The sequence below is a fragment of the Lissotriton vulgaris genome, chromosome 2_2 (genome assembly GCF_964263255.1).
Source record: "Lissotriton vulgaris chromosome 2_2, aLisVul1.2, whole genome shotgun sequence".
Classification (NCBI taxonomy): Eukaryota; Metazoa; Chordata; class Amphibia; order Caudata; family Salamandridae; genus Lissotriton; species Lissotriton vulgaris.
Window position 1 is genome coordinate 32,975,502 of NC_141688.1, and position 19,367 is coordinate 32,994,868.

Consider the following 19,367-nt stretch of genomic DNA (forward strand, 5'->3'; position numbering starts at 1 on the left):
GGTCTGTGGCACATTGGCAAGAAGCAGCTGGCAGTCTGTGGCACATCAAACAAGGACGGTGAGATGTTAGGGGCACAAGAGAAAAAGGAGTCAGTGGAACCTATTATAGAAGTAGTCGGTTGTGTGTGGAACACCATATAAATAAGTGAGTAGTATCTTATAAAACGCGCATCTGCCAAGGCATCTTAGAGGTAGTGGGCCGTGAGGGGCACGCCATATACAGGTTGTGGGCTGTTTGGGGAGCACCATGCAGAGGTAGTGAGCTGTGTGGGGAACACAATAGAGAGGTAGTGGGATGTGTGGAGCACACCATATAGAGGTAGTGAGTTGTGTGGGCCACAACACATAGAGCCAGTTGGCTGTGTGGGGCACACCGCATACAGGCATTCAGCTGCATGAGGCACATCACAGTGGTAGTAGGCTGTGTTGGGCATGTGGATGGAGGGAGCAGATTCACTGGGGCAAAAATGGAGGTGTGAAATATGCTGCGTGTTACATAAGTACACAGAGGCAACAAGGAGTCTGGGACACATTTGAAAGAGGCAGTAGGGCAAATAAGCATTGGAGAGCTTTTGGTTCATCAGAGACACTATAGGCTGTGTGTGGCATATGTACAAAAAACAGCGGACTTCCTCAGACACAAACACATTTGCATGCCATATGTAACCAGTGTGAGCACGCTTCTTGAGACCAGCAAGTGGGTATGATGTCACCTTAGAGTGGATAAGATCTCGTGAGGTCTGTCGCTGGAAGCGGGCCCTGTGATGTGCACTGGTTGGTAGAGGCAGATAGCTCAGTGTTTTGAAACATAAGTCTGAGGCCAGGGCTGATAGAGTAGGACCATCAAAGACCTCAGACACGATGGCCAACATCAGTCCTTGAAGGAGAAAGGAAGATACATAAGATGCATGTATGGCTAATAAATCTAAATGCCGGCCACTTACACAGTCTCTGGTTTTTTTTACCTGGCAAGATTGCCTCTTTTGAGATCTGACGTTGGACACCCATGAGGCAGACTGTGGGACGCTTAGTTTGAAAACTATAACTAATGATTTCTTCATTTAGGCTTTGAGAAAGTGTTGCCATTGAAGATGGTGTAAGGGATTTTAACAGAACTATCTGCAATGGAGAAGGATGGCTGCCCATTGGAGGCGTGCCCCTGGCAGAAGCAGTCATTGGTTGACATCAACTCCTGCTGCCGATCATAAGCTCCTCAGTGGAGATACCACGAGACGGTAATTCGACCATCCTATCCACCCAAAACACTGACAGCGCTGCATGGCTCTGGAAAGGGTAACCACAGACTGATGTAAATGTTCCCTTTTTGGGCAGGAAAGAGTGCCAGAGCTTGATAGACAGTTCTAGACTATTCTAAAGGTAAATAATAATCTACTTTAATGCACCATGCAAAGGTAGGACTAGACCTTACGATTCACATTTAATAGCTACCAATTCAATGTGGGATCCTTTACTTATACATGCCTTATTGTAAAATACATAAATGTCACACTATGGTACTGATAAACGTGAGTCATGTTTCCCTGAGTGGCTGCTTAGAGGTTGTTAGCACAGGTATACCGCCCGCAATGCACCTTCTAAGGTGCTAAGCTAGAGATTTACTAAGATTTTGCACCGTATTTGCATCACAAACATTATGCAAATCAGCGTAAAAAAATTCCCAATTGACTTTTCAGCGCTAAACTTGTTTAGCGCTAGATATAAATAAAAAGTAAAGGGAAGCAGCACATAGCGCTGCTTTGCATTACTTTGCGCCATGGGGGCGTACCAAGAGTGGAGGAGCATGGACGTTCCCATAGCGTGAGAAAACGGCGCCCTTTTCAAGTATGCGCATGGAAGGGGAAATGCTTTCATTTCTCCTGACTTTTACGACTTTGCATGTGCGCTGCACTGTACAGCATGCATACAAAGTGGGAAAAGCTTTTCATCGTGTCCGGGCATTGTATTATGTGCAGGAAGGGAACCCTTCTGTACAAAGCCTATGCTAGACTAATGCACACACCTAGCGTTATGGCGCCACAGTGTGTGTGTGTGTGGAGCACAGCTTCCGAAATCAGCGCCGGCGCAAGGGAAAGGGTAGGAGAGAGCCATATCTCTGAAGATATAGCGTCCTCCTGCTCCCGCCCTGTCACGCAACGCAGCTCAACCTCGCTGGGGCTGCGCTGCATGACTTTTTGTGTACATTTCTCCCTCAGTCTCCGTCCACTGCATATTCCTGATCAATGACCCCTGTTGTAGTCAGGTGTTCGTAAATGAGGGTCTTTGAGAACTTTCACTTCTTTTCGTGTTATTCAGGTGAGGTGAATCATAAGCGTTTCCTGCAGTGGTTAATTATCTGACGATTTACGTTCTGAAGAGAGCACATACCCATGACCTCCCTTAGAGAAAAGATCTCTAATGGATGGGGCACAGGGAGTGAATACATAACCATTTCACAAGAACAGCAATAGCAATTAATAAAATAAAACAATCATGGTAAACAGAAGCAGAAGCGTTTCCCTGACATGGACAGAAGCATCATGGGTAAAGTGTGAGCTCCACTCAAGCACAGACAAGTGCTGCCTGAACCGTAACTGCGTAAGCATCCTTAAGACACAGAGAGGGCAGCATGGGGAACATATGTATACGCTTCCCTCAGTTAAGGACAGCATCAGTGCTTGGTTTGTAAAATATTAGGTGCAGGTGCTCAATTTATTTTTTAGGAGAAGACACCCACTTCCCCCGGCTCCACCTACTTTCTCCACTGACAAAGTAAAACACTTTCCCAACTAGACAAAACTAACAATGTCGAACAGCACAGTGACAGACATCACAGACTCACTCTTCAGAGCTGGTATTAGCAAAGGTGGTGTCCAATGCAACACACTTTTTGGTGCCCACCCAATCCCTCTAATGACGTCCTTCTTCATGGATTCCCTTACTACCACTCTCCAACCTTGAATGAATGAATGAAAGAAAATTTATAATGCGCAACTAAAATCCGAAGGCATCAAGGCGCCTATCAAAATAAATCACAAAGAAGGCAGAACAGAACTACAGGTATGCTTTAGCAAATAGCCGAGTCTTCAGGGCATTTGTTAAGGACTGCATAGTGGAAAGGGACTTAGTTTCAACAGGAAGAGCATTCCACAATTTAGGTGCTATGGTAGAAAAAGCTCTGCCTCCCCATTTAGCTCTGCGAATGCGTGGTACTGATAGCAGAGACTTGTTGGCAGAACGCAAAGTTCTGGCAGGGCTATATAGGGGGCAAGGAGAGCACCAATCCCAGCTGACCTATTTCTCGCTAAGGCGCCATAGGTCAGACACATGATTTTAAAAGAAATCCTGTCTTCAATGGGGAGCCAGTGTAACGACTTTCTAGCGGAAGTGGCTGACGCACGTTTGGGTAAATCTAAAACAAACTTAGCCGCCGCGTTCTGGACCATTTGTAGTCGCTGCAGCAGCCCCCTGTTGAGTCCTGCATACAGCGCATTACAATAATCGAGTCGGGAGCCTATGAATGCAACCACAACTTGCTTTCTCACCTGCTGGGAAAGATAGTGTTTGATCTTCCTCAGAATGTGAATTATGCCCCAGCAGGTGGAGACTGTTCTATTCACCTGCTGACGCATACTGAGGGTAGGATCAATCAAGACTCCTAAGTTTTTAGCTAAAGCGGTAGGTACCGGGCAAGCTCCCAGTGAAGCAGGCCACCAAGTCGCCGACCAGATATCCTCCTTTCCTCCGAACACCAAGATCTCCGTCTTCTCACCATTAAGTTTCAATGAATTGTGAATCATCCATTGGGCGACTGCCTCCATACAGAATCTAAAATTGGAGGCAGCCGCGCTGACAGACTGGGAGGGAGAGACCAGGATCTGGGTGTCGTCGGCATAGGAGACTACCTCCATCCCAAAAGATCTTATCAGTCTGGCAAGTGGGGTCACTTAGATGTTAAAAAGGGTCGGACTTAATGCCGACCCCTGAGGGACCCCACAATGCACAGACAGGGATGGAGATAGGAACTCCCCCAGCTTCACTCTCTGTTCCCTCTGGTCAAGAAAGGAGGTCAGCAGATCAAGAGCGGACCCCTCCACCCCAATCTCCCTCAGGCGAGATGTTAAAACCGAGGGAGAAAGGGTATCAAACGCAGCCGTAAGGTCAAACAGGATGAGGAGGGTGGTCTGGCCCTTATCAACTCGGGTGCGGATATTATCCAACACTATGGTAAGGGCCGACTCGGTACTATGTTCCCTCCTAAATCCGTGCTGCGAGTGATCCAGATGACCAGAGTTTTCCAGAAAGGCAGCGAGATGCTTATTACGGTGGGTTTCCAGCATCTTCGCAGGGGCAGGGAGCAGCGAAATGGGGCAGAAATTTTTGAGTACCCCTTGGTCCAGTGTTGGCTTCTTCAGCAGTGGCTTTACCACTGCCCTCTTCCATTGCTGAGGAAAAGTGCCATCTCTCATTGCCCTATTCATGATATGTAAAAGGGGGGGCAGGAGAGTCTCCTTGCACTGCTCGAGGAGCTTAAGAGGACAAGGATCTAGAGGGGAGCCTGATGTGGTCTTATTTAGCAGGTTCTCTAGTTCCTGAAGTGATAGAGGTGGAAAAGAGGCCAGGCGTCCCGAGGGAAAATCCTCCGCCAAAGTTGAGGCAAATTCAGAGGGTCCAGAAGAATCAGAGATTGAGGCCTTCTGAAGCTCTAAGGCCGAATAGATGTCAGCAATCTTTGCCTGAAAGTAGGAGGCTATGTTATTACACAACTGCTGAGAGCCAATAACGGGATCAGGAATCTGAATGGAAGTCAGGGAATCAACAATCTTGAAGAGCTCTTTCGGGGAGGAAAGTGAGGTGGTACAGGCAGTGAAATATTCTTGCTTAGCTCTTATTACCTCCACCTTATAGCTCTTCAATAAGATTTTGTGAGCCTCTTTTTCCCTCAGATCCCAACTGGCCCGCCATAGGCGTTCCTGCCTCCTGACTCCCTGCCTAAGGAGTCTTAATGGCTCCGAGAACCAGGGGGCCGATGGCTTTTTTCTGGCAGAATAGCGCATACGGACGGGGGCAAGTTCATCAAGCGCCATAGTAACAGCATTTTCTAGCTGAGAGACTGCAGACATACGTCTTCTTCCTGAGACATAGTCATACTGGGAATCCTAGGGGCAAGGGTGCTATCAGTAATGTTCTTAAGGTTTCGCCGAGATTCCATCTTGCTGAAGCCCTTTTCATTGCTATCCATAGTGAGACAGGACAATTCTATAGGAACAGCATAGTGGTCAGACCATGAGAGAGGGAAAGGATCATTAACTGTCAACCTTCCATCGTTTGAGAAAACTCCATCAAGCGTATGCCCCGCTTGATGGGTGGCACCCCTCACCAGCTGGTTCAGCCCAAAGGCGGACAGAGCATCGAGCAGAGAGGTGGTACCCCCGGACTCCGAATTCTCTAAATGATAGTTCAGGTCTCCCAGGACCATAAGATGCTTGCAGCCGAAATACGGTTCTAGGATATTTAACAGAGTTTGTCCAAATTCAGTCCTAAAGCCAGGGGGGCGGTAAATTAGGACACCAGTGAAAGGAATCTCAAAGGAACCTTTTAAAGAAAAATATAGGGCCTGAACAGCATCCTGAGGGTCGGATAGCGGTGAAGTGTGACATAGTAGACTATCCCTATATAAGATGCCCAACCCACCTCCTGTACGTCCTGCTCTATCCAGCCTCGCAAAGAAGTAGCCTTCTGGGACTGCTTCCACTAGGTCAGGACCCGATGAATCTTTGGCCCAGGTTTCTGTGATAAATACCCAAGTGGGTTTTCTATCCAGAACAAAATCCCTAAAAAAACGTTGTGCTTGATTAAAGAACGAGCATTGATAAGGAAACCATTTTCCCTCAAGACAGTACCTCCCAAATCACAACTATTTCCCGACAGACAGGAGGCCGAGGAGAGACCAGAAACCTCATGACCCTCCTGGAAGCAACCACAACATGGGAGATTAGAAAGAGCTGACTACAACAACCTCTGGATCAGAGTTGGAAACATTATTTTCCTTTACTCTCCTCCAAGGTAATCATTTTTAAATCAAAGCAGATGCCCTCCGAATAAAAGTACTCTTGGTACCACTAGCTTTATTTTAACCCACAATACCCACGTCTACCACCTACATCTGGCCCCATACCCACACTTCATCTATACGGCAGTTGGAAAAAGATCTCCGCCAAAGAGCCCCTCTTTGAGGTGTCGCCCGTTGGGTATTGCACCGCCGACCCAACGAGGAGCAAGCCCAAATGATGAAGCATGACACCTGAAAGGGTGTGTGAGGGCATTAAATCCAACAATATGGATTCCCAGGGTGAACTTCTAACCACCCTCCCATAATCCATTCACATCACTGACTGTACCAATCCGTTCTTTTGTTAGGAACAGCACGACAATTCCTTGCATAGACGTACTTCTAGGGCACGTCGTGACTGGACCTTCTGTTCTCCATAGAATAGTAATCCCCCTCTACTCCTTACTTCTTGATACCTAGATTAGAAAGAGCCTCAGGAGTAGAACTATAGTGGCACGGAAGGCCAGAAGGCTTTAGCTGTAGCAGGTCATAGCTAGAATACCTGAAGTATGTAGAATCGCTATCAGCATATCCAGCCGGCCAGCCGTCCAGCCCGTCCTCAGTGCGGACGGGCGCAGACGGGCTGGACTCTGGCGTGACTCCGGCGGCGCTCCGGCACACACGCAGCCCACACATGCTGCGCGCCTTAATACCAGTGCTATATAGGGCTCTAGCTCGTCAACCTGACTGCTAGAGCGCTCAGTCAAAGGCGTCAGCGTCCCTGAATCCCCCCAAAATGGCGCTCAGGTCGAGGAAGGCGCGCTGGACAGTCCGCCAAAGCAGCGGTGCAGGGCACTATTAAGGTGCAAGTATGTGGCAGGTGAGTTAAAATCAGGGGATACGTTTCAAACACAATTCAAATAAAATAGCGAAAACAGGTATTTAAAAATTGCAGGAAGAGCCTATAAAGCCAAGCGCTGCGCGCAGTAATGAGGTGCCTTACAGGCAGACCCTACCTCTTTCAGCCCCTTGCCCCTTATCTCTTCAAAGTACCTCTCTCACAAACATTTCATTTGCTTTTATAGTGCTGCTCATACCAGTGCAGGTTGTCAGATCACTTTATATCATAGACACATTGAACAGAGACAATGAATCACCCTAGGAAATGTTAAATAAACAATGAGGATGACAAAGTGTAGGATCACGTCATCCCTTCTGGTAGGCCTTATATTGTAAAAGTGGTCTGTAAAAGTACTTGGGATTTAACATCTGCCACAGTAATTTGGGCTGTCTTTACTAATAAGATGCATTTCTACCCAAACTAACTATCAACAGTTATTAGGCAACTGTGTGGATTACGATTCTAATTATTAATTGCAAGTAACCAGAGGGTATCTGTGTCAAAAGCACTAACCCACTAAACTATTCACATAAAATACCGTTTTGTCATATGCAAAATACACATCTTTGCAGCATACATGTTAACCCCCTGTGCAGCTGGTGAGTTAAAACTTGCACTAAACAAAACTCTGATCCCTCTGCAGCGGGACAATTAACTGGCATAACTGGCATTAACTGGCATAGATAGCCCCCAGCAACCCCTTAAGAGCTGGGGAGGGCAGCGGATGTTCCCTACTTTAATTTCTCCCGCGGCAGTAGCAATTCCTCGTGGCTCGGGCTGGCCGCGCTAGGAATCTGTAATGAAAACATCCTGCTTCAATCACCAGGAGTTGCCTCAGGTGTAGGGAAACAGAAAGTAGCGCCAAATCCACGTGAGCTGGGCTTGGCCTGTGCAGAGCAGGTTCTGTCTCCGCTTCCAGGTGAGAATGCACCGGATCCCCTTGTCCTAGAGGCTGGGGGAAGGCAGATTTGGTCTTTTACATCGGTTGCCATTTCGAAAACGATGTGTCAAAGACACTTCAAATCCCCTGAGGCCATCAGCTTCACCTGTGATCTCCGAGGCAGCGAAATCAAACTGATGGATACACAGCAGCGCTTTTCTTATTTAATTGTGTGCAGGCCGCAGGACGTCATTGCCATGCAATTTGGCTAAATGGAAGTCCCTGACTAATACACTTTAGTGCGGTGATGCGGATACCAGCACTAAAATGCATTAGTGGAATACCTAATGGATGTTACTTGGCAGGGCTGCCCAATGCACAGTGAGGGAAAATCCAATAGCCCTGGTGCTATGAAATAAGTGCCGGTGCTGAGCACCGGAAAGCACAGGCACAAATTAAGCACTGGACACCATGGGTAACATACGTGTAAGCTTCCCTCAGCCATGGACAGCATGGGTAACTTACGTAGAAGCTTCCCTCAGTTAGGGACAACATGTGTAACATACGTGCAAGAAAGTAGACAATACATGATAATTACTAAAGGTTATTATCATTTTCTTTTTCCTCCTGCTGATGCAGTGCGTGAGGGGACGGGCGGAGCTGCAGGGGAGGAGTGGTAGACACTCTTATGCGCAATGACTGTTTGGTCGGACGTCTCGGGCCGTCCAAAACAGTCATGTGCACTCCTTTGTTCTCCATGAAGGCTGCATTGCAGCATGCATGGAGTACATGCCCACCCGTACAACCTCTGGCTGAGCGCTGTGCCATGGCACTCAGATCAATCACAACGCTGAATTGGAGCTTTGTGTTTGGCTTAGGGGTGGGAGCCTGGCTGCCTGCTTTTTGTTCCGACCGGGAGTCGGACACCTGCAGCAGGAAAGACGACATGAGACCTGGCGGCACGGTAAGATTTTTTTTAAGAGTATCCCACAAGCACCCCTTCCCCCCACCCGCAAGCTGTGCCGGCCATCTCTGGATTATCAGTATAAACTTTCACCAAACTCACGCAGGTGCACCCTGGACATTTTTAATGAAAGCTCTTTTGAAACCTTGGAGTGGTTCTAGTTCAGCAGCAGGTCAAGCATTCATTCATTGGCCTGTCCCTCCTGACACTCTTATTATTTCTATTTTATATATACAGGCAATATAGTGGTGTACAATTTCTACTCCCACTATCCCACTAATTTTGGGCCATTCATACCTGTACATGTGTCAGTAACTATCAAGGTACACACAGGAAACAAAAATAAAATTGTCACAATACCATCACCCACCAACACTTAAGGTGGAAAAAAATGTGGGGAAAAAGAGTGAGCCCCTCACGAAGAACCGCCAATGGGGTTTTCTGGTTAGCAATTACCAGTATACCCATTTATCATCATCGGTGACTCACTCTTATAATAGTGGAAAGGAAAGACAAACACAAGAAAAAGACCAACAACATAAAACAGTGCTTTTTCTTAACATCAGCCACACAATCTGCTGAATGTTTCTCCGTAGCAAGTCAACTTGAACCCTTGCTGCTTAAGTGTGCACATACACCAACCCCTAGTGAGAAATGAAAAAACGTGAATCTCACACAATTAAAATTGAAGAATTCACTGGCCACTCCTGGTTTATTCTGGGCTGCGAGTTCTTCAAATTAAAACGACTCACACCAAGTAACATCTTGTGTGAATCATTGTCGCCAACATGTTTCGTTGCTATTAGTTTGCGCAACCTCTCCGGGGCAAACAGGGGTTAAACACTTTGCTTTCCACTTGCTTGTAAGTGTGGTTTACAAGCAAGTGGAAAGCAAAGTGTTTAACCCCTGTTTGCCCTGAAGAGGTTGCGCAAACTAATAGCAACGAAACATGTTGGCGACAATGATTCACACAAGATGTTACTTGGTGTGAGTCGTTTTAATTTGAAGAACTCGCAGCCCAGAATAAACCAGGAGTGGCCAGTGAATTCTTCAATTTTAATTGTGTGAGATTCACGTTTCTTCATTTCTCACTAGGGGTTGGTGTATGTGCACACTTAAGCAGCAAGGGTTCAAGTTGACTTGCTACGGAGAAACATTCAGCAGATTGTGTGGCTGATGTTAAGAAAAAGCACTGTTTTATGTTGTTGGTCTTTTTCTTGTGTTTGTCTTTCCTTTCCACTATTATAAGAGTGAGTCACCGATGATGATAAATGGGTATACTGGTAATTGCTAACCAGAAAACCCCATTGGCGGTTCTTCGTGAGGGGCTCACTCTTTTTCCCCACATTTTTTTCCACCTTTATTTATTTAATTTTATTTAAAGGAGCTTGTAGAGCGCCTGGTGACGCCTCCCGGCGTGTCCCCGCGCTGTGGAGAGAGTGTAAGAGAGAGTAGAGGAAGACCCATCACCAAGTAAAAAGGCAGGTTTTTAGTTTCTTTCTAAACAGGATTTCATTGTTCTCCATCCTGATATCCGCAGGAAGAAGGTTCCATTTCCTGGCCGCCAAAGTCCGGAAGGACTTGCCTCCCATTCTGGCCTTTTTGGGGCATGTGGTTCTGAGCAGACCCATACCTTTAGACCTAAGCGATCTGCTCGGTTCATAGACAGTAGCCAGATCAGACATGTAGGCCGGTGCTCTGTGATGAATTATTTTATGGCACCACAGCATAGCTTTAAAATCAATCCTCTTCCTGATGGGCAGCCAATGAAGGGCTACAAGAGAAGGGTGAGATGGAGCTCGCCGAGGGAGTCTTAAGACCAGGCGAGCTGCCGAATTTTGTAGCACCTGAAGCTTTTTAATATTTTTCTCAGATGTACCCATGAGCAGCACGTTTCCGTAATCAATACAGGACGTTATAAGTGCTTGCGTCATGGTACGCCTGGAATCAATAGGTAACAGGTCAAGGGTACGGTTCAGGGTTTTCATTACCCCAAAGCATTTGCCCACCGTTTTTCTTATGTGGCTGTCAAAGGACAGTTTATTGTCCACCCAGACACCCAAGTTCTTCGCCTCTCGGGATGGGGAGGGCAAAGGACCAAGGCAGCTAGGCCACCACTCTTTTGTCCATTTAGCCTCATTGCCTCCCATGATGAGGACCTCCGTCTTAGTCCCGTTCAGTTTCAGACAGTGGTCGTTCATCCAAGTGGCAAGTTTAGTCATGCAGACATTGAAATTATCAGCTTCCTTGGATGGGGCTTGGGTCAGAGAAATAAGGAGCTGCGTGTCGTCGGCGTAGGAGACAAGCTCCACGCCGAACGATTGCACTATCTCTGCCAGAGGGGCCATATATAGATTAAACAGGGTGGGGCTCAGGGCAGAGCCCTGAGGCACCCCCTGCTCCAGCCTCACCCTGTCGGAGAGAAAGCTCCCCCTTTGGACTTGAAAGCTTCTGTCAAGCAAAAAAGCCTTCAGCCATCCCAGTGCCTTATTGGTGACTCCAGCTTTATTTAGACACTGTAGCAGGATGGAATGTGCTACAGTGTCAAAAGCGGCACTGAGATCAAGCATGATGAGGGCCATTGTCTTTCCCTCATCTGCTCCCTCACGTAGGGTTTCGGTGGCCCTCAGGAGGGCTGTCTCAGTTGAGAACCCTGATCTAAAACCCGACTGGGAATTATGGAAAACATTATATGTCTCCAGATGTTCCATCAGTTGGGTGTTAGCGATTTTTTCTGCCAACTTGGCAACATACGGTAAAAGGGATATGGGTCGTAGATTATCCATTACATCCACACTGATGTTGGGCTTTTTCTTAATAGGTAGCACTATAGCCTGTTTCCATACCTCTGGGAGACATGCGGTTGAAAAGGAAGTTAGTAACAAGTGCCTCAAATGAGGTTCCAGAACTGAGAAAGCTTCAACTAGTATTTTAGGAGGAGCCGGATCTCTGGGCGATCCCGACTTAATCTTGTTGCACATCTTAGACAGCACTTCATAAGAGGGGACTTCAAAAGATTTAAGACAAGCCGGTGTGTTTACACATTTCTCATTTTCAACAAAAACTGCGGCCGAAGCTCCCTGTTTAGAGAAGCTGGTATAGATTTTACTTATTTTGCCAGCAAAGTACTGAGCTATGTTGTTACATGATTCCACTGAATCATTTTGGATAGAGGAGGACATCTCCACTATGGATATCTCCTTATATATTTGGAATAGTTCCCTAGAGGAGTTGCCAGCTTCCGTAATACGAGTGTGATAGTGCTCAGCTTTTGCAAGGCGGACAGCTTTGTAATATTCTTTCTGTGCAGTTTTATACTGTATTTTTATGTCTGCACAGAATTTATAACGCCAGGCTCTCTCAAGTTTCTTGCAGGCCGTTTTCATGGTCTGTAGATCTTGTCCGAACCAAGGAGCACTTTTCTGAGATCTTCTGGCAATGGGCATGGTACGGCTAGGGGCTGTAATGTCCAGAGCCTTTGTGACAATGTTGTTTAGGCTTTCATTGGCAGCCTCACAGTCAGCTCCTTTCGGAGGACCTTCATCCTTGACAATTTGAGTGAAGGAGTCTAAGGAAAAACTTTTCCATTTCCTGCGTTTATACCGCAGAGACAGCTGCCGAAAGAGCTCAGTTTTTTCCAGTTGGACTGATATGGGAATGATATAATGATCCGACCAGGGAATGGGTATGGGATCGGTAGTCTGCACTCCCAGCCAGTTACCAAAGACGGGGTCTAATAGATGCCCTAGTTGGTGTGAGGGTTCTCTATTTTTGAGGTCAACTTGAACCGATTGCAGTTCCATACAAATGTCAGCTGCATCTTTATCTAAAGGATCATCAAAGTGAACATTAAGGTCACCCAGAACTAACAGTTTAGATTTCCTTAGAGCAAGATGGGTGACCACCTCCATGAGGGTGGAAGTAAAATCATATAATCTGCCCGGTGGGCGATATATCAGAATGCCTGATATCGAGTGATTAGGCCCACTGTTGATACTGAAGATGCCAGCTTCACTATGATCAACCTGAGTGTGTGCAAGGGAGCAGACGAGAGGTGCTTTAGTGATAATGGCGATGCCACCACCTCTGCCGTCCTTTCTATCTAACCTGGATATTGAATATCCGTTAGGTAATGCCTGAACGATGTCCGGATCCGAATATTCATCCAGCCAGGTTTCCGTTAAGAAAAGGATGTCAAGTTTCCGGTCGTCAACCAAGTGGTAAATTTCCAGCGCATGCTTTCGCAGCGATCTACAATTCAGTAGAGCTGCCTTGATGATAGGCCCGGAGTTGGTATCTGGGACTTGGGGGTGGGGATCAAAGCTACACTTCCCGCATCTTGTGAGTGACTGGGCCATCATGGTATGCTTACAGGTAGCATGCGTGTCGGGTTGAAGTGCTAGTAAATCATGTCTATCATACCTTATAGAGGTTAGTGTCAACCTGCCAGGGTCCGTGGCCCCGCGCCCCGTCCGGCTGCGGACGGGCGCAGACGGGCTGGACTTTGGCTCTACTTCGGCGCGCTTCCGGCGCGCCCGCTGCACGCGTCCGCTGCGCGGACGCTGTCCTAAGCACATTTATCCTAAAAGGGGGAGGGGTCGCTAGAGCGCTGAGTTCAGCTCCCAGAGCCCGGATGTTAAAGGCTCCTCCTCGCCCTCCGCATCAATCGTCCATGATTGGACGCGGCGGACCGGGGCGGGAGAGGGAGAGTTAGTGTGCAGGAAGTACAAACAAAGAATTCACCACACTGAGCGTTTTAAAAGTAAAGCCTGGTTGCTATTTAAAAACAGTCGCCGTGATAACAGCGCGCACAGTGTCCCTCAGATACTACAATTAATAGCGCCGAGTGAAGGGGGCTGCCTCTGCCACCGGCAACACACTACTCCACAGCGAGCGCGGAATCCCTGCAGTTTAAATTCCCTCGTCAGTTTCAGCGTCGCTAGAGCGCTGAGTTCAGCTCCCAGAGCCCGGATGTTAAAGGCTCCTCCTCGCCCTCCGCATCAATCGTCCATGATTGGACGCGGCGGACCGGGGCGGGAGAGGGAGAGTTAGTGTGCAGGAAGTACAAACAAAGAATTCACCACACTGAGCGTTTTAAAAGTAAAGCCTGGTTGCTATTTAAAAACAGTCGCCGTGATAACAGCGCGCACAGTGTCCCTCAGATACTACAATTAATAGCGCCGAGTGAAGGGGGCTGCCTCTGCCACCGGCAACACACTACTACTCCGTAAGTGTTGGTGGGTGATGGTATTGTGACGATTTTATTTTTGTTTCCTGTGTGTACCTTGATAGTTACTGACACATGTACAGGTATGAATGGCCCAAAATTAGTGGGATAGTGGGAGTAGAAATTGTACACCACTATATTGCCTGTATATATAAAATAGAAATAATAAGAGTGTCAGGAGGGACAGGCCAATTGGTGTTTATTACATTTTGAGTGGGGGGCGGCCTGCACCTCTGTTCCCCCTAAGACTCCAATTAATTTGATACAAGCTTTCATTCAGCCAGTGGGAAAGTAAGGGTTTTTGTCTGTATGTGGTGTTCCCCACACACCAACTGGCTGTAGGTGGTACACCCCACATAACCCACTACCTCTATATGGTGTGACCCACCATCGGCCCAAATTTAAACAAAGAAAAACGGGCCTTTCTACTGCCAGTTCTACAGTAAGAGACAGACTTAATTTGGGTTTCAGGAAGTGCCTCATACCTTCCTGCCAAAACACCTATTCAACAGCAGTAGCCGGTATTTGCTGTGAGTGGTGGGGGAGGGGGGGTGAGGGTGAGGCATAGGGGTCGCGAAGGGAGGGGGGAAATAAAAAAGAATATTAATTTGTTTAAAAAAACTTACCTTAAGATTAATGTGTCCTGTGAGCGCTCCTCTGCTTCTTCCTATTCTTAAGGCACTGGCTGCCAGCCTGCCTTGCGGCCAGTCCTGAAGCTGCTCTCGTATGAAAGCAGCTTCAGGATTAGCCTGAGCTCTCTCGATTAGAGCTCCAGGATGGACTGGAAGTCTGTGCCTGCTCTTTCCAACCCCAGCAATGCAGCTGAGGTTCGAGAGAGCTTCACTGCACATAACGATTTGACCGGCACTGCCGTCATGGGCAGTGAAGGGATTGCAAACACCACTCCCCTCAGTGTTGTCACCCACAGGCCCCCCCTCCCCCCCCCCAAGACGACAAGATGGAAGAACTAAAACAAGTGTTGTTTTATTTTTCCTTTCCTGTCATTTTGGGGGGGTTGGCGATGCTCCTCCGCCATAGCAGGGGAGATACTGCTACTACTCAAAGGCCTGTATGTCTATGTGGGAGGAGGGATTTCAAAGCCAGAGGGTATTTTACGGGTTTACATCTGGCTCAACTCCAAAGAAACACATTTAGAATCAATATTCTCTATGTAGGTACATGGGTGCGTGCGGCAGTGCTCCGTAGACACCAGCAGGAGTCATTATGGAAGGCTATTCCATGGCTAGTATGGTTATATAGGACACATGGAAAACCCCCAGTAGTCAATGGGGCTACTATTATGCGTGGATGGAGCAATTATCAGGTATCCAGTCTGGCAAACAACCACAATGGAACACCCACATTTTTGTTTCGGACAAGTCTGTAATGTGTTCCCTTCCTAAATGCTCTGGAGACAGTCAGACTCACTCCCTACAATTTCTTAGTACACCATGAGACGGGTGTTAACTAGAGGTGGGCCGAACTTGCAGAGTTTCAGTATGTGGAATTTTGCGGGGATACAAAAAAACGGCGAAATTCCGCAGAATTCCACGAATGGGCGGAATTAGGCATGTCACATTGCTTGCGTGGATTTTTAGTTTCAGGAGCTCGTTCCAAGCCAAAAAATCCACACGAAAGGCACCACACAGCCCAACAGAGGGAGCTACTTCTCAAATTGATTTTGTTGCCGTTCGAGTAGATTTTCTACTCAAGCGGTAGGTTTCTGACCACGAACGGTCGCACCCACCCGCATAGGGAAAATCTCACCAGGTGCCCTCCTAGTGACCACAAATCACACTCGGTGATGTCAAATCTCACTCGGAATCGCCAACTTACCATTGGCGAACTGCATGCGAGAAAATACTCTGCCACGTGGCATCTGGCGGAATTTGACCAGAACTAAACTCTTGCAGTGGAGTGGAATTTATTGTCCACCTCTAGTGTAAACATACTTCCCATGAGTGCTTTAAGCTGCCAGTCCACCACAGGGCTACTTGGGTTTAGGCAGACACCCCACCCCCACCAACCCGGTAGCAGATGGGAAAAGTGAGCTTGCACTTACACTAAATGGGAGTGTCTGCATGAGCCCACATGAAGGTCTATACCTTCAATCTATCAACTCACAAGCAAGGTAGCCTCAAGAACCCTACCATCGGTAGTTCACATAGTTATTCTGCACTCTTTGACAGAGTCTGCCTTCCTCACCACTTAGCAGGGACAGTGACCCCCAACAGGTAGATCTGCCCCTTGCAACTCCACAGGGCATGCAGCCTCCTAAAATCCATACAGAAACACGTGAGCCTCCAACACCGTAAATGTGGAATTAAAAAATAGAGGTAAAATCTCCTTCTACAAATCCGTAAATGACTTTCCCAAGAAAATATACCAAGAAAACAGAGCAGGGCTATCTACATCATTCAACATGCCAGTATGCGTTCAGCACTGGGAGAGTATGCTGTATTCTTCGCAAAAAATCATGGGGTAAAAAAGGCGCCAGAATGTAAACGGAAAAGCCCCGGCCACAGTCACACAGTAAAAAAAGATTAAATAAAAGTATGTAACCAGCAGGCACACAAAAGAGGCAGCTGATTATTTAAAGCCTAGTGAAAATATTGGTCGAAGACCACTGTATTTGAATATTGATTATTTAAAGCCAGTGTAGCGCGCTCTAGTACTTATCACACTAGGCCTCTTACACAGAAGGCGATCAGGTTTCAAGTATGCTGCCAAAGGACCCCACTTCACAGGTGACATGAGTAAGCCAGCAGCATTATGCCACCTCAGACAGCCATGTACAAGTGAGGCTTGGTCCAATCGAATAATCAATTCAGAACTGACATGTCAGGTCTCCTCTGAACAGGACCACAAGCAACCCCTGGCTGGTTTTGGTCTATTTGGGCCTGTTAAGTGGGGTGCAGTTTTACTGCTGTTGCACGGTGAGAAAATATCCATTTTGGGGCATACCCATCATATTTAGGGTATCACACTGCGCAAAACAAAAAAGTGATGGGTAGATTGCTTGATTTAATTTCAGTCTTGGTCCTGCTCTAATAGGAACAGCCCAAAGGCCTGCACATCAAAGCAGTACGTCCAATGAACTAAGCAAAGGTCTGCACATCAAAGCAGTACGTCCAATGAACTAAGCAAAGGTCTGCACATCAAAGCAGTACGTCCAATAAACTAGGCAAAGGCCTGCACATCAAAGCAGTTCATCCAAAGAACTAAGCAGAGGCCTGACCTTCAAAGCAGTACGTCCAAGAACCTAAACAAAGTCCTGCACATCACAGCAGTACGTCCAATGAACTAAGCAAAGGCCTGCACATCAAAGCAGTACGTCCAATGAACTAGGCAGAGGCCTGACCATCAAAGCAGTTCGTCCAAAAGGCCTGCACATCAAAGCAGTACGTCCAATGAACTAAGCAAAGGACTGATCATCAAAGCAGTACGTCCAATGAACTCAGCAAAGGACTGATCATCAAAGCAGTACATCCAATGAACTAAGCAAAGGACTGATCATCAAAGCAGTACGTCCAATGAACTCAGCAAAGGACTGATCATCAAAGCAGTACATCCAATGAACTAAGCAAAGGACTGATCATCAAAGCAGTACGTCCAATGAACTCAGCAAAGGACTGATCATCAAAGCAGTACATCCAATGAACTAAGCAAAGGACTGATCATCAAAGCAGTACGTCCAATGAACTCAGCAAAGGACTGATCATCAAAGCAGTACATCCAATGAGCTAAGCAAAGGACTGCACTTCAATGCAGTCTAAAAAATGAACCAAGCTAAGGCCAGACCATCAAAACAGTGTGTCCTGGTAACATGAAACATCCAAAGGGCTGTGTATCAAAGCAGCAAGTACTGAGCTCATGAGACTTTTGAGGACAACAGGGATTATACAGTCTGTTATTTAGCTGCCAGTTGCAACTTTATAAACTCATTTTATAGTTGAACTCCGTGTTTGCGCTAATTATATTATACAAACCCTCAGTCTTATGCCCAGTTTGTTCTGGCACCAAAAAAATCAATATTCAGAATTCCCAAAATGTGCTGAGAATTTTCAGAAATGCGCCTAAAAAGTTCAATATTTTGCACCTTACTCATTTGCAACTCATTTTTGTGTGGTTGACAAATCAATGTTTTATTTAGATATCAGAGGCAAATATTAGCAGTGTCCTTATGTCACAGTCCTGATTAAGATGCTGAGACTACCTTTGCCTTTTTTCAAGCAGCAGAGGACAATGGTGACAGCAAGGACATCAGCGGTGGAATTGTTTATGGCTTTTAAAATCCATTCACATCATAAACAAACCTGTTTGCTATAATAATGTCAGGTCTATGCTGTCATATTTTGAAATCAGTATGTTTCTCCTGCTCACTACTACCTCTCTACTTAGGCCCTCATTACGACTGGCCTGGTGTAAGAAGGATTTTGCGCCAGATAAAATCTCATAACGAGGTGGCTGGAATTTATCTGCTGTGATAATTATTGTCTTTTTCTTGCCTACAAAAGTGGGGCATAACACATTGAGCTGGTTCTTACTGCAAGAAAATCCGCATGACCTTGTGTTTCCCAGGAATTTTTCCCTCTGAAAATGTCAGCAGGTTTAACCTGCAGAAATTACCTGAAGAAAATGGCATGGTGTTGTGTTTGCTCCAAAGCTCAGAATTCAACAAGAGTCTCTGAACGTAAGAAAATTTAAAGAGCCAGTCTTACTGACGGCCTCAGACTCCACCTCTGTCTTTGTTATAAAAAATGTAGGATTCATTTATTTTTTGTGCATTCTTGAAATAATACAACACAAAAAACAGGAATCTATACAACTGGTTATATATAATGTATAGACAACAACCTTGTGTTTACCTTCAACTATCAGATTCTTTCTTCAAAACAGTAAACAAATACGCCACTCAATTCATCTGGTGCAATAAAAACCTAGAATTGCGAGCAAAGTCCTATTACTTAATAAAGAAATAGGAGGTGTGGGTCTACCAAACTTCAGTAAGATGTACACGGCTTTCCTACTTAACTAAGCAACACGCTTGTTCAGTCCAAACTCCCCTTCTCCCACCTCCTCTATGGACAGAAATTGAGAAAGACCTTTTCCAATCATTTATGCCACTCGTGTTAATCTCAATGTACTACTTTAAACCACAAAACTCCTCAGACATTCTCAGAGACATAATGTTTGCTGTACAACATTTATACAAGATCGGCTCAATTTGAATCAAACACTCCTCGTATGCATCTATTTTGCTACAGCCCACTAATAAAAATTGACGGCAAAGCCCTCCACTGGCACTCATGGTCATCCCGCGATATTCTGTACATCAAAGAAGTG

General features: G+C 46.4%; 1 protein-coding gene across 1 annotated transcript in view; it reads right to left on the reverse strand.

Annotated features, from left to right (window-relative positions):
* The window catches only part of CELF6 (CUGBP Elav-like family member 6), a 675,122-nt gene that overhangs the window by 515,237 nt on the left and 140,518 nt on the right, over positions 1-19,367 (reverse strand). The window lies entirely within an intron of this gene.